Consider the following 11113-nt stretch of genomic DNA (forward strand, 5'->3'; position numbering starts at 1 on the left):
ATCAGGGTCATCTCAGGATCTGTTTTTAAGTCTTTTTCTTGAGAATTTGTCACATTTTCCTGTTTTTTCATAGGTCAAGCGATTTTGGATCCTGTCCTGGTTATATTGAATATTATGTTATGGAAACTTTGTATTCTGTAATATTTCTCTGAAGAATTTTGATTATTTTGTTTTAGCAAACAATTAACTTGGAAGGACTCAAACTGCCACCTCCTCTGGGGCAGCAGCGGAAGCTCAAATCTCAGTTCAATTATTTTATCCTTCCCTGCAGTTTGTTCTGTGTATGCAAGGGCTGGGTTAGCCATAGATTTGGACTGAGTTATATGCAGGATTTGGTTTGCTCTTTTCTGAGTCTCTCTTTTGTAGGATATACTCTCACTCCCCGTGTCTATGGTTGCCCTGAACTCTCTCTGATTCTTCAGACCAGAAAGACAGTTTTTCTGTTGGTGTTCTACCTCACATAGTGTTGACTCTCAGCCTAAAACTCATAAACTTGGAAACCTTACCCAATATCATCCTTTTCTTCCTGAGTTGACTTCCCTCCAGAATATACTTTTCAGGGCTTTCTAGTTGCTTTCCTTCTTTTGTATTTTGCACTTTGTTCTTTGTATTTTGGCTAGATTTTATCATGTTTATCTGCAAGAGGAGGTTTAGTAGGATTTCAATCAGATATTCTGAAAGCAGATTTTCCCTCAAAGGTTATGTTATGGAGAACCATAACTTTTTCCCCTGACACATATCTATTCTGCATATCAGGCATCATGCTAAGTCAATATTATTATAGTTTCCCACATATCAGCCATTTACATATTACTGTCACGAATTTTGCCATAAACAGTTGACTCTTCAACAACATGGGCATTAGGGGCATTGACTCCCCTCACAGTTGAAAATCTTTTGACTTCCGAAGAGCTTAACTGCTAATAGCCTACTGACCAGAAGCTTTACCAGTAACATAAAAAGTTAGCTAACATATGTTGTGTATGTTTGCAAGTTTTGTATGTTATATGTATTATATACTGTATTCTTACAATAAAGTAAGCTATAGAAAAGAAAATGTTATTTAGAAAATCATAAGGAGAGTATGTTTACTGTTCACTAAGTGGAAATGGATTAGCATAAAGGCCTTCATCTTTGTCATCTTCACGTTGAGTAGGCTGAGGAGGAGGAGGAAGAGGAGGGATTGGTCTTGCTGTCTCAGGGGTGGCAGGGGCAGAAGTAAATCCATGTATAAGTGCTATTCAAACCCATGTTGTTCAGTGGTGATATGTACTGTGTTATACTTGTAACTTAGCTTATTTTAAAATGACTCATTTTAATTCAAATTTATTTGTTTTTTAAACTTTTTATTTTTAGATAATTTTTGACTTAAGGAAGTGTTGAAAAATAGTACCAGGAATTCCTGAGTACCCTACTTACTCCTCAACTTCCCCTTGTGTTAACATCTTCTATAACCGTAGAACACTTATCCTTGGTACAATTATCTTAGATAAAGTACTATTAACTAAAATACAGAACTTATTCCAATTTCACCAGTCTTTGCTTTAATGCCCTTTTTGTCTTTCAGAATTCAGTCCAGACTCCACATTATATGTTATGTCTCCTTCGTCTTTTCCAATCTGTGACAGTTCCACAGTCTTTCCCTAAATTCCACAACTGATACTTTTGTACTTTTCCAGTGGATTTTCAGAAAGCCCCTCAATTTGGGTTTTTCTGATATTTTCTCATGATTAGATTGCAGTGAATACATTATTTGGAAAGGCATTTCAGAGATGATATGCCTCTTTTAGTGCGTGATATCAGGGGTACATGTTGTCAGTGTGTATTACTGGTGATGTTAACCTTGATCATTTGGCTATGTTTCTGTTTAGAAGGACTTTGCCCCATAAAATTACTATTTTTCTTTTTATAATTACTAAATACTTTGGAGGAAGTACTTAGAGACTATGTAAATGTCTATTTCTGCTCAAACTCTTGTCTGCTGATTTTTAGTACAGTGTTCTAATGGTAGTTTTCTATTTTCTCTCATTCCTAATAAATTTATGAATTGAAATTCCTCTGTAAGGAAGAGTAGTTGCTTCTTCTCCATTTATTTATTGCTTCACATATTTATATGTATGTGGACTCGTGGATTTAATTTTATCCTTTGGGTTATAATCCAGTACTCTTTTTTTTTTTTTTTTTGAGACGGAGTCTCGCTCTGTCACCCAGGCTGGAGTGCAGTGGCCGGATCTCAGCTCACTGCAAGCTCTGCCTCCCGGGTTCACGCCATTCTCCTGCCTCAGCCTCCCGAGCAGCTGGGACTACAGGCGCCCGCAACCTTGCCCAGCTAGTTTTTTGTATTTTTTAGTAGAGACGGGGTTTCACCGTGTTAGCCAGGATGGTCTCGATCTCCTGACCTCGTGATCCGCCCGTCTCGGCCTCCCAAAGTGCTGGGATTACAGGCTTGAGCCACCGCGCCTGGCCCAGTACTCATTATTTTAAGTTGTTCCATTGGAAGCTTTTGCAGGTTGGCTCCCATGACCTTTTGATATGTGCACCCCACTCCATACACACACCCATCTTTCTTAAAGCACTTTCTTTCTTTCTGGCACCACTACATGCTTCAGGCTTATTTTACATTTTTCCTGCCCTAGCCCCAGGAACAACCAGTTCTTTAGTGAATCTTGCCTTCTTTTATTAGAGAATGGTATTTAGAAACCAAGATCTGGATGCTAAATGTGTTCATTGCTACTGTTTCTAGCCCCTCCCAGAAATCCTAGAGATTTTTAGAATATAGATGTATGTACACTACTGCATATACACATCTGTATTTCCATATTTATCTGCATATATTTTTAAAAACATGAATACATTATTAAAACCTCCAGCTCTAATCCAGCACCACAGAGTTCATTCTAGCTTCTCCTTTTCCTTATTTGTAACTCCCTTCTCCAACAGTGATAAAACTGGTAATGTCATCTGTAATATATTTACTTATTTGTTCAACTTTCATATACAAGTAAGGTAGTTTCAGAGTTCTTAACCAATACCTGTATAAGAAACAAATTTGCCAACTGTAGTACAGCATCTGTATACAGTTCTTTTTGTCTTTAGCTTCACAGTATTCATTTAAAGCACTGCTTTCCACAGCAATTTAGGTCAACTCCTTTCTTCCCCATCCACTTCAGTGTGGTTATTATAATTAATTTGTAATAAAGTTAGTCATTTGTCATAGTCTTCTTTTTGTCTTTTCCTTCACATCTTGGTTTTTTTAAAAAACATCAAATATAGCACAATTTATTTCTTTGTCTTATACAGTCCTATGGTTTGGACAAATGCATAGAACCTGGTATCTACCACCACAGTTCCATGTGGAAGAGTTCCATTGCCCCTCAAAACTTCCTCATGCTCCTCCTTTATAGACAGTTCCTCTTGTCAGCCCAAGTCATAGGAACCACTAATCTATTTTCCTCCCTATAGTTTTGCCTTTCCAGAGTGCCATATAAATGGGATCATACAATATGTAGCCATACAGATGGACCTATCTTATTTCACTTAGCAAAATGCATTTAAGATTCATCCATGTTGTGTGAATCAATAGTTTACTGCTTTATTGCTGAGTATGTTCCATTGTTTCTTTGTCTACTTGCCAGTTAAAGGACATCTGGGTTGTTTCCAATTTTTGGTAAATAATTTTGAATAAAGCTACTATAATCATTTGTGTGCAGGCATTTGATAACAAGTTTTCATTACTCTTTGGTATATACCTAGGATTACCCAGATTCAGATTTATAGGGTCCACTGGGTGGTCATAAAAATGGGTGAAAAAGACTCTCATCAAGGTACATACTTCTGTAATTTTCACAATATATGAAGAATAAAGAGTAGACAGATTTTAAAATCCCCCAGTAGGGGGAAAACATTTAGAGAATCAAGAATCAGAATGACGGATCTCCTCAAAAGTATCACTGGGTGAAAAAGACAATGGGACAATGCTTTTGAATTTTTAAGGAAAAGTGATTTTCAACCTAGACTTCCATATGCAGCCAATCAGTTGTGAGGGTTGAGGTTTTAGACATGCTGTATTCAGAAAATTTGTATCTCATGCATTTTACTTAGGTTCAAAACTGCTTGAGGATGTACTCCAGCAAAACAAAGAGAATAAAACAAGAAGGCAGAGGACAGGATCCAGGAAACTCCTAGGAGGGCACCAATGGGAAATACAATAGTTATATAGCAGGCCTAGAAAGCAACCAGTGCAGATTGAAGCATGGGGATAAAACACTCTGCAAGCAACAAAAAAGGGGCAGGGGAAGGTTGAAGGAAGGGCTTTGTAGAAAAACTGATACAATAATTGGAAAGGATTAATGAAGTGTAAATGGCAGACAGGGTAAGAGAATAAGACAGCCAATTAGAGACTCTAGGGGAAAAAGCTTTGTAAGAGGAAAAGTAATCAGTATATTACTGGGCTGGAAGAGAATATTTATAGTCATATTAGTCACAAACTTTGATTATTGATTTAATTAATAATGGTGCTATAGCTCTATTAGGGTGGGAGCGAAGAGGTATAGGTGGTACAAGAGAGCTGAATCCTTAATGTTTGTAGAGTTGCTAAAACAAGAAAGAGCAGTATAAGCAAATTGGAAATGTGGAAGCAATTACTGACAGTTTAAGACGTTAAAATTAGTTAAAAGTGGTCAAAAAAGGAGAGAAGAGAGTGTTCATGCAAGAGGCATAACCATGTTTTACTGAAGTCTCAATGCCTGAAAAATGGGTCAAATAAATAGCCTGCATTCTTTTTTCAAAAGCTCAGCGTCACAAACCTGAGACAGACTCAGCAGATTGAGACAGGCCTATTGGTATAAAGGGGCTTTCTTTGAGGCTAGCGTGATGACATATATAAAGAGAAAGCAGATCCACATCAAGCGTTAGGAAGAAACAGATTGCGTGATACCTCCCCAGATACAAATTTTTTTTTTTTTTTTTTAGCTTTTGAGAATGCAGGGGTCAGGAATTGATTTGTGCCACTGTTTATTGTATCCCAGATTAGAAAGAAACCTGGCACAAATAGCCTCCTAGTTTGCTTGAATGAGGAAATGTGAACATCAGATGGTGTTAATGAGTTAGGCGTTTACAGGCTATTTCACTGACACAAAACGGATGTTATCACTGTTCCCCATTGCACTTCAGCACCTGGAGTGTCTCAGACAATAGTGAATTCACGTAATGAGCAATCTGAAGTGTCAAGTGATGATGACTGAACAAATCAAGCTTGTGGATTTGCAAAGGAAGGCCAATTTCTTTGTGAGAACTCCGGAACAACATTGTCTCTTTAGAAAGCCCAGTGCTGGCTACAGGAGGTCTGGCTGGCTGGGAAGGGGCCACATGGAGGGACCTGAGAGAAGGCCATTGGCGGGGAGAGGGAAAGGAAGTTTATTGCTTCCGCAGACTGTAAATCTCAGGGCCGAAGGTCACCAGGCAACCTTGTGAGGGCTGTAGTTTCATATCCTTCTTATTGGTAATTTGATGAGGAATTATCACAGAGAGGAACCTCTGAAGATCCATAAATGCTGGCTGAAAGGACAATTTAGCTAAATTACAGCAGATGGGGGAGAGAAGGGAAGTGCTGGGGAGAATCATTTTAAAAGCTTATGAATAAAAAACACATCAATAGGAGGCTTTATTTTCATTAAGAAATTACATGCATCCTTTCATTTTTACTGTTTATCAAAGTGTAATATCCTTGCAGAAAACTGCATGTGTCATACATGAGTGGCTTGCTGAATTTTTACTGGTTTCTTTTTAAAGACAAAAACGAGAAACTGAAGTGAGAGAAGATAGGTTGGGAAAGACTGTATTCTGCTCTGTCACCATCTAGTGACAAGAGGCTGTGGTGCTCCAGTGTATACCTGGTGGCCAGGTGTGGCTTTGTCTCCACTTCTAGAAGGACCAGTCATGATTTCCTCAGGCGTGACTTCCTGTGGGGGTGCCCACAACAATGACCGTCCTGGCCAACTGTATGGTTGTATTCAGCAACACCTGGGAGAGCAGTACGTCTCCAGGTTTAGGTTATAACAGAAACAGGACTGTGAGCACCTAAAGGAATAGATACAAATATCTTGCTATGTTTTTTCCCAGGAAACTCATGGTTTGTTTCCATCCTGTGGTTCATCACTGATTCAGATAAACGACAGAAAGCCTGAAGAAAGGGCAATGGATTGATGTCACTCCTCTTTCTAGAACCTTTCCAAAACTACCTGATACGCAAGGGATAAAAACTAGACTCCTGACCACGGCCTTCAAGGTGATGCTACCTCTCATCCTCTCTCCCACTGCTCCTCTCCTTTTCTCACCCATCCTAACCCCACTGGCCACCGTCCTGTCCTTGGCCATGCCTCAGGACCTTTGCACTTGCTGTTTCCTCTGTCCCTGGCACTTTGTATGGTTGGCTGCTTTTCACCCTCTTTGCTTAGATGTCAACTCGTCAGTGGACTCTTTTGACTGGTCTACCTAAAACAGGATCCCTTCTCCCAAATCAATCCCATCTCATCATCATATTTATTTACTGAATAGCTGACCGCCATTTGAAATTACCTTTTACTTAATTTGTTTACTTACCTGTTGACTACCTCCCTTTCTAGAATGTCAGCTCTATCATGGCAAAGGCTTTGTCTGTCTCACTCATAGCAGTAGCCCAGCTCCTAAAATAAAATTGCCTTGCACATTGTTGGTACTCAGTAAGTATGTGTTGGATAAATACGTGAATGAATAATAAATGCATGATAAACATATCCACTAGCCTAAGTATTTGCAGAGTGAGCCCATTTTTTTTCTCCATGGGAAGCCGCCACAGGGCCTTGAGCATAGACGTCTGAGTGCTATGCTCTACATAGAGACTCCTGGAAAGCCCTGGTTAGTTTGCTAAAGTTTTTATCAGTTATCTGTTGCTGTATAACAATTTATTACAAACTTAGCAATGTAAAACAAAACACATATATTGTCTGAGAGTGTCTGTGGATTAGGTATCTGGGTGTGGCTTAGCTGGGTCTTCTGCTGAGATCTCTCATGAGGCTATAGTCGAGGTGTAGTCCAGAATTATGGTCTATTAAGGACTGACTGGGGAAGGATCTGCTTCCAGGCTCACATGGTTGTTGGCAGAATGCAGTTCCTTGCAATTATAAAACCAAGAACCTGTCTCTTGCTGGCCTTTGGCTGGGTGCTACCTTCAGTTTCTAACTGGCTGTTGACCAGAGACGATCCTCAGTTCCTTACCCTGTGAACCTCCCCACCATGGCTGCTTGCTACACAAAGGCAGCAAGGAGTCTTCTAGCAAAATGGGCTTATGCAGAGTGATCACAGAAGTGGCATGTCATCACCTTTGCCGTATTCTATTGATTAAAAACAAGTCATGAGCACAGGCCGCACTCAGGAGGGAGGATTACACAACAGTGTGAATGCCAAGAAGCGGAGATCAATAAGGCCATCTCAGAATCTGTCCACTACAGTTTGCTCTCTGATTCTCAATGATTTGCCCCCTCCCACGTGTCCCTTCACATGCAAAATACATTCGTCTTCTCCCAAGGGGTGAAGAGTCTCATCCCATTATGGCATCTGTTCAAAGTCTAGAATCTCACCGTCTCTCAGAAACTTCACTCTGGGTGAATTTCCCCTAGATCTGTCAGTGTTTAAAACTAGAGAAACAAGTTATCACCCTGCCCACAACAAACAGTTGTGGAATAGGCATAGGATAATAGCTATAGATATTTCTGTGTAAAAGGGGAAAATGGGAAGTACAAAGGAGTCCTGAGAATAATCCTCTTTGGCTCTTGACTTTGTCCTTTGAGTTGTTGGTTCCACCCTCCGAGTCATCCATCCTTTTTTAAAGTAGAAGATAGCATGCATTTGCAGCTTAGTTGTATCAGCTTGTTTTCTTTCTCTTTCTTTTTTTTTTTTGAGACGGAGTTTCGCTCTGTCACCCAGGCTGGAGTGCAGTGGCACGATCTTGGCTCACTGCAACCTCCGCCTCCTGGTTTCAAGCGATTCCCCTGCCTCAGCCTCCTGAGTAGCTGGGATTACAGGTGCCTGCCACCACGCTGGCTAATTTTTTGTATTTTTAGTAGAGATGGGGTCTCACCCCGTTGGCCAGGCTGGTCTCGAACTCCTGATCTTGTGATCCGCCCGCCTCGGCCTCCTAAAGTGCTGGATTTCAGGTGTGAGCCACCGCGTTCAGCCAGCTTGTTTACTATAAGTAGGATTTTGGGAGTCCAAATGCACCTCTACATTTTGTACTATCTCTATTCCCTTCAGTCCAATTTGGCAGTGGTTTTGCTGAAATAACTTCCTTGAAAACTTTGCAGGTCTTCCACGGATTTCATTGGGGTTCATGTCATTCAACAAAAGCCACACCTACAGATCTTTTTGAGATAGCCCTTCTCTACTTTGGTCTGTTGCTGAGAAGACTGAGGGAGAAGGGTTTTAGGCTTCCCAGGTCCCTCTGGTTTGATTAAAGCATCTGTAAGGCATGCTTTAATGTGTTGAAAGGGCCCTTTGAGTGACTGAAAACTACTCTGTCTTAGATTCTGTCTTAGATTCTAATAAAAGGTTATTTAGTCACAGTCTTGGCCTTTTCTCCATGCCACATTTTCCTGACAGTGCTAAGAAGCCATTTCTTAATTTTAACGTATTTTGCTATCTAGGCAATCTAATACTTTCCCAAATGATTAAGTCCTGGTTCTTTGTTGTTTTAACGGTTTTCCTTCAATTTATCTGTATCCTTGTGCAATTTATTATAAGCAGCAAGAAGAAACCAGGTAGTTCTTTCTTCATCTTGCTTGGAAATCCCTTTAGTTACATAACCAAGGTCATTCCTTAATGTTTTGCTTTCTGTATACCACAGGAAACAACTTTGCTCAGCTTTCTGCCACTCTAAGCATCTCCCTTCCTCTGGTTTCTAATAACGTGTTATTTCCTTCTGCACCTTCATCAGCAACCATCCTCAAAATCCCTTCTAGTTATAGCCTATTTGAGCCAATTTAGGTTTTCTCTACGATACTCTAAAATTCATCCAGTCTCTGCCCAATTCCAAAGCCACTCTGACATTTTTAGGTATCTGTCACAGTAGCACCCCACTTCCATGTGCCAAAATTTCTACTGATAGGCTTTGTGTAAGCCTTTCATCAAGCAGAGTTAAAGGTGGTTGACAGTTGATTCACTTGCATTCCAGAAGTGCTGAGCGAAGGTTTACCATTCTTCCAGCAGGGTTATAGATGTAAGAAAAGCTATTGGATGACAGTTAGCTTTTTTGGGCAAGGATGATACTGTTGTCCTGGCCCTGTTATTTTATCATCATAGTCAGATTTATCTTCTCTGCACATTTATATGCCTTTAGGGTTCACTATCTCTGTGCTTCATGAGTAAGACAAATTCTCTTGAAGCTAAGTTATTGGTATAGATTCTGGGGTTCTTGGGAAATATTAGCATCAAGGAGGACACAACTGGGTGAGAGTAGCTTAAAGGGGAATTAGGGATGGGACATTTGGGGATGGCTTTGTGCTTTGTGATTCCTAATCCACCTGGAAAGACATGAACTACCCAGCAGGCTCTTGGATCACTGCCCACATATTTCCTCCAGCAGGCTGACCTTCAAGTAGGATGGGCAGCTCCCATGATGACTGTCCCCTGGAGTGGCAGTCAGGGAACCTCAAGCATCCTGACACATGACAAAAAGGCTTCAGGCTGGAAAAACCATATTCTGCTTCTAACAAGCCAAGTTGTCATGGTAGGCCATGGCTGATGTCCACTCCTGGGGATACTCCCTGAAGGTGAGCCTTGGGATCCCAGCTGGGGGCCTCCTGCAGCTCAGGAGTGCTGCTTGGCATTCATGGTTGGTCCCTATTAATCTGGAATGTTTCTCTGTAGCAGATACCAAAGTGACAAATCTCCAGACATTTGAATGCCCTAAGGATCATGCCTGTCTAACTTGGTATGTATCTCATGAACTTAATTCAGCATGATATCTTGAATGTCATGGGCATGTCCTTCCGTCTTGGCGTCCTTACATCACGGTTGACCAAGTGCATCATTCTTCTGCATGGGAAATTGCTACTGCATGAGCAGCAGCATCCTTACAGATGTTTCCATTTCATCCAGATTAATGTAATCCTTAGTCCTAGTGAGGATCCTATTCTCTATGGTTATGTAAATATATTATCTTTCTCTTTTGGAAGATTCATTTTTACCCCTCACTATTGGGAAAGCTCCTTCAATGGTGGCTGGCCCAACCTCATATTCACCCCTGAGAGTCTTTGTCCAACTTTCCAACCAGTTTTAATTAAAACTCACAATCTGTTTCCCGTTTTGGATGGAGACGGGGCTCCCAAGGACAGGTCATATAGGTAACGATCATTTTAGTTGATGTGATAAATAGGCAGTTTTACAGTCTCTTGCTAAGTAGAAAATGCTAATTCTTTTAAAAAAGATAATTCTTATTAACTCTTAAAAAAGTAGTTTCCAATTCACGTCAAGTTGTGTCACATTATGTCTCACCATCAAGCCTAGAGTGTAACCTGTCCAGAGACAGAGGAGAGGCTGGCTGAGCAGAGCCTCCTTACCATTTCTCCACCCCAGCCTGTCTCCTCTTAAGAGCAGCTGGGCTTTCCTATATTGTCTTCTCTTGAGTGTAGTGAGTTGAATAGTGCCCCTCCAAAAGATACGTCCATCAGGAACTGTGAATGTGACCTTACTTGGAGTGAGGTCTTTGCAAATATAATCAAGTTAACGATCTTGAGATGTGATCATTCTGGATTTAAGGTGGGCCCTAAAATGACAGGTGCCCTTATAAAAGAGAGAGAGAGAAACACAGATACACAGAGGAGAAGGTAATATAAAGACAGAGGCGAAGATTGTGGTTATGTAGCCCTAAGCCAAGGACTGCTGGCAGCCCTGAGAAGCTAGGAGAGAGGGATGGAATGGGCTCTCTCTCAGGGCTTTCAGAAGGAACCACCCCTGCCCACACCTTGCTTTTGGACTTCTGGCCATGAGAAGGGTGAAAGAGTAAGTTACTACTTGGTGGTGATTTATTACAGCACCTAGGATGCTGATGAATAAGGTATGTGGCAGAAATATGAGACAT

The sequence above is a fragment of the Rhinopithecus roxellana genome, chromosome 5 (assembly GCF_007565055.1).
Source record: "Rhinopithecus roxellana isolate Shanxi Qingling chromosome 5, ASM756505v1, whole genome shotgun sequence".
NCBI lineage: Eukaryota > Metazoa > Chordata > Mammalia > Primates > Cercopithecidae > Rhinopithecus > Rhinopithecus roxellana.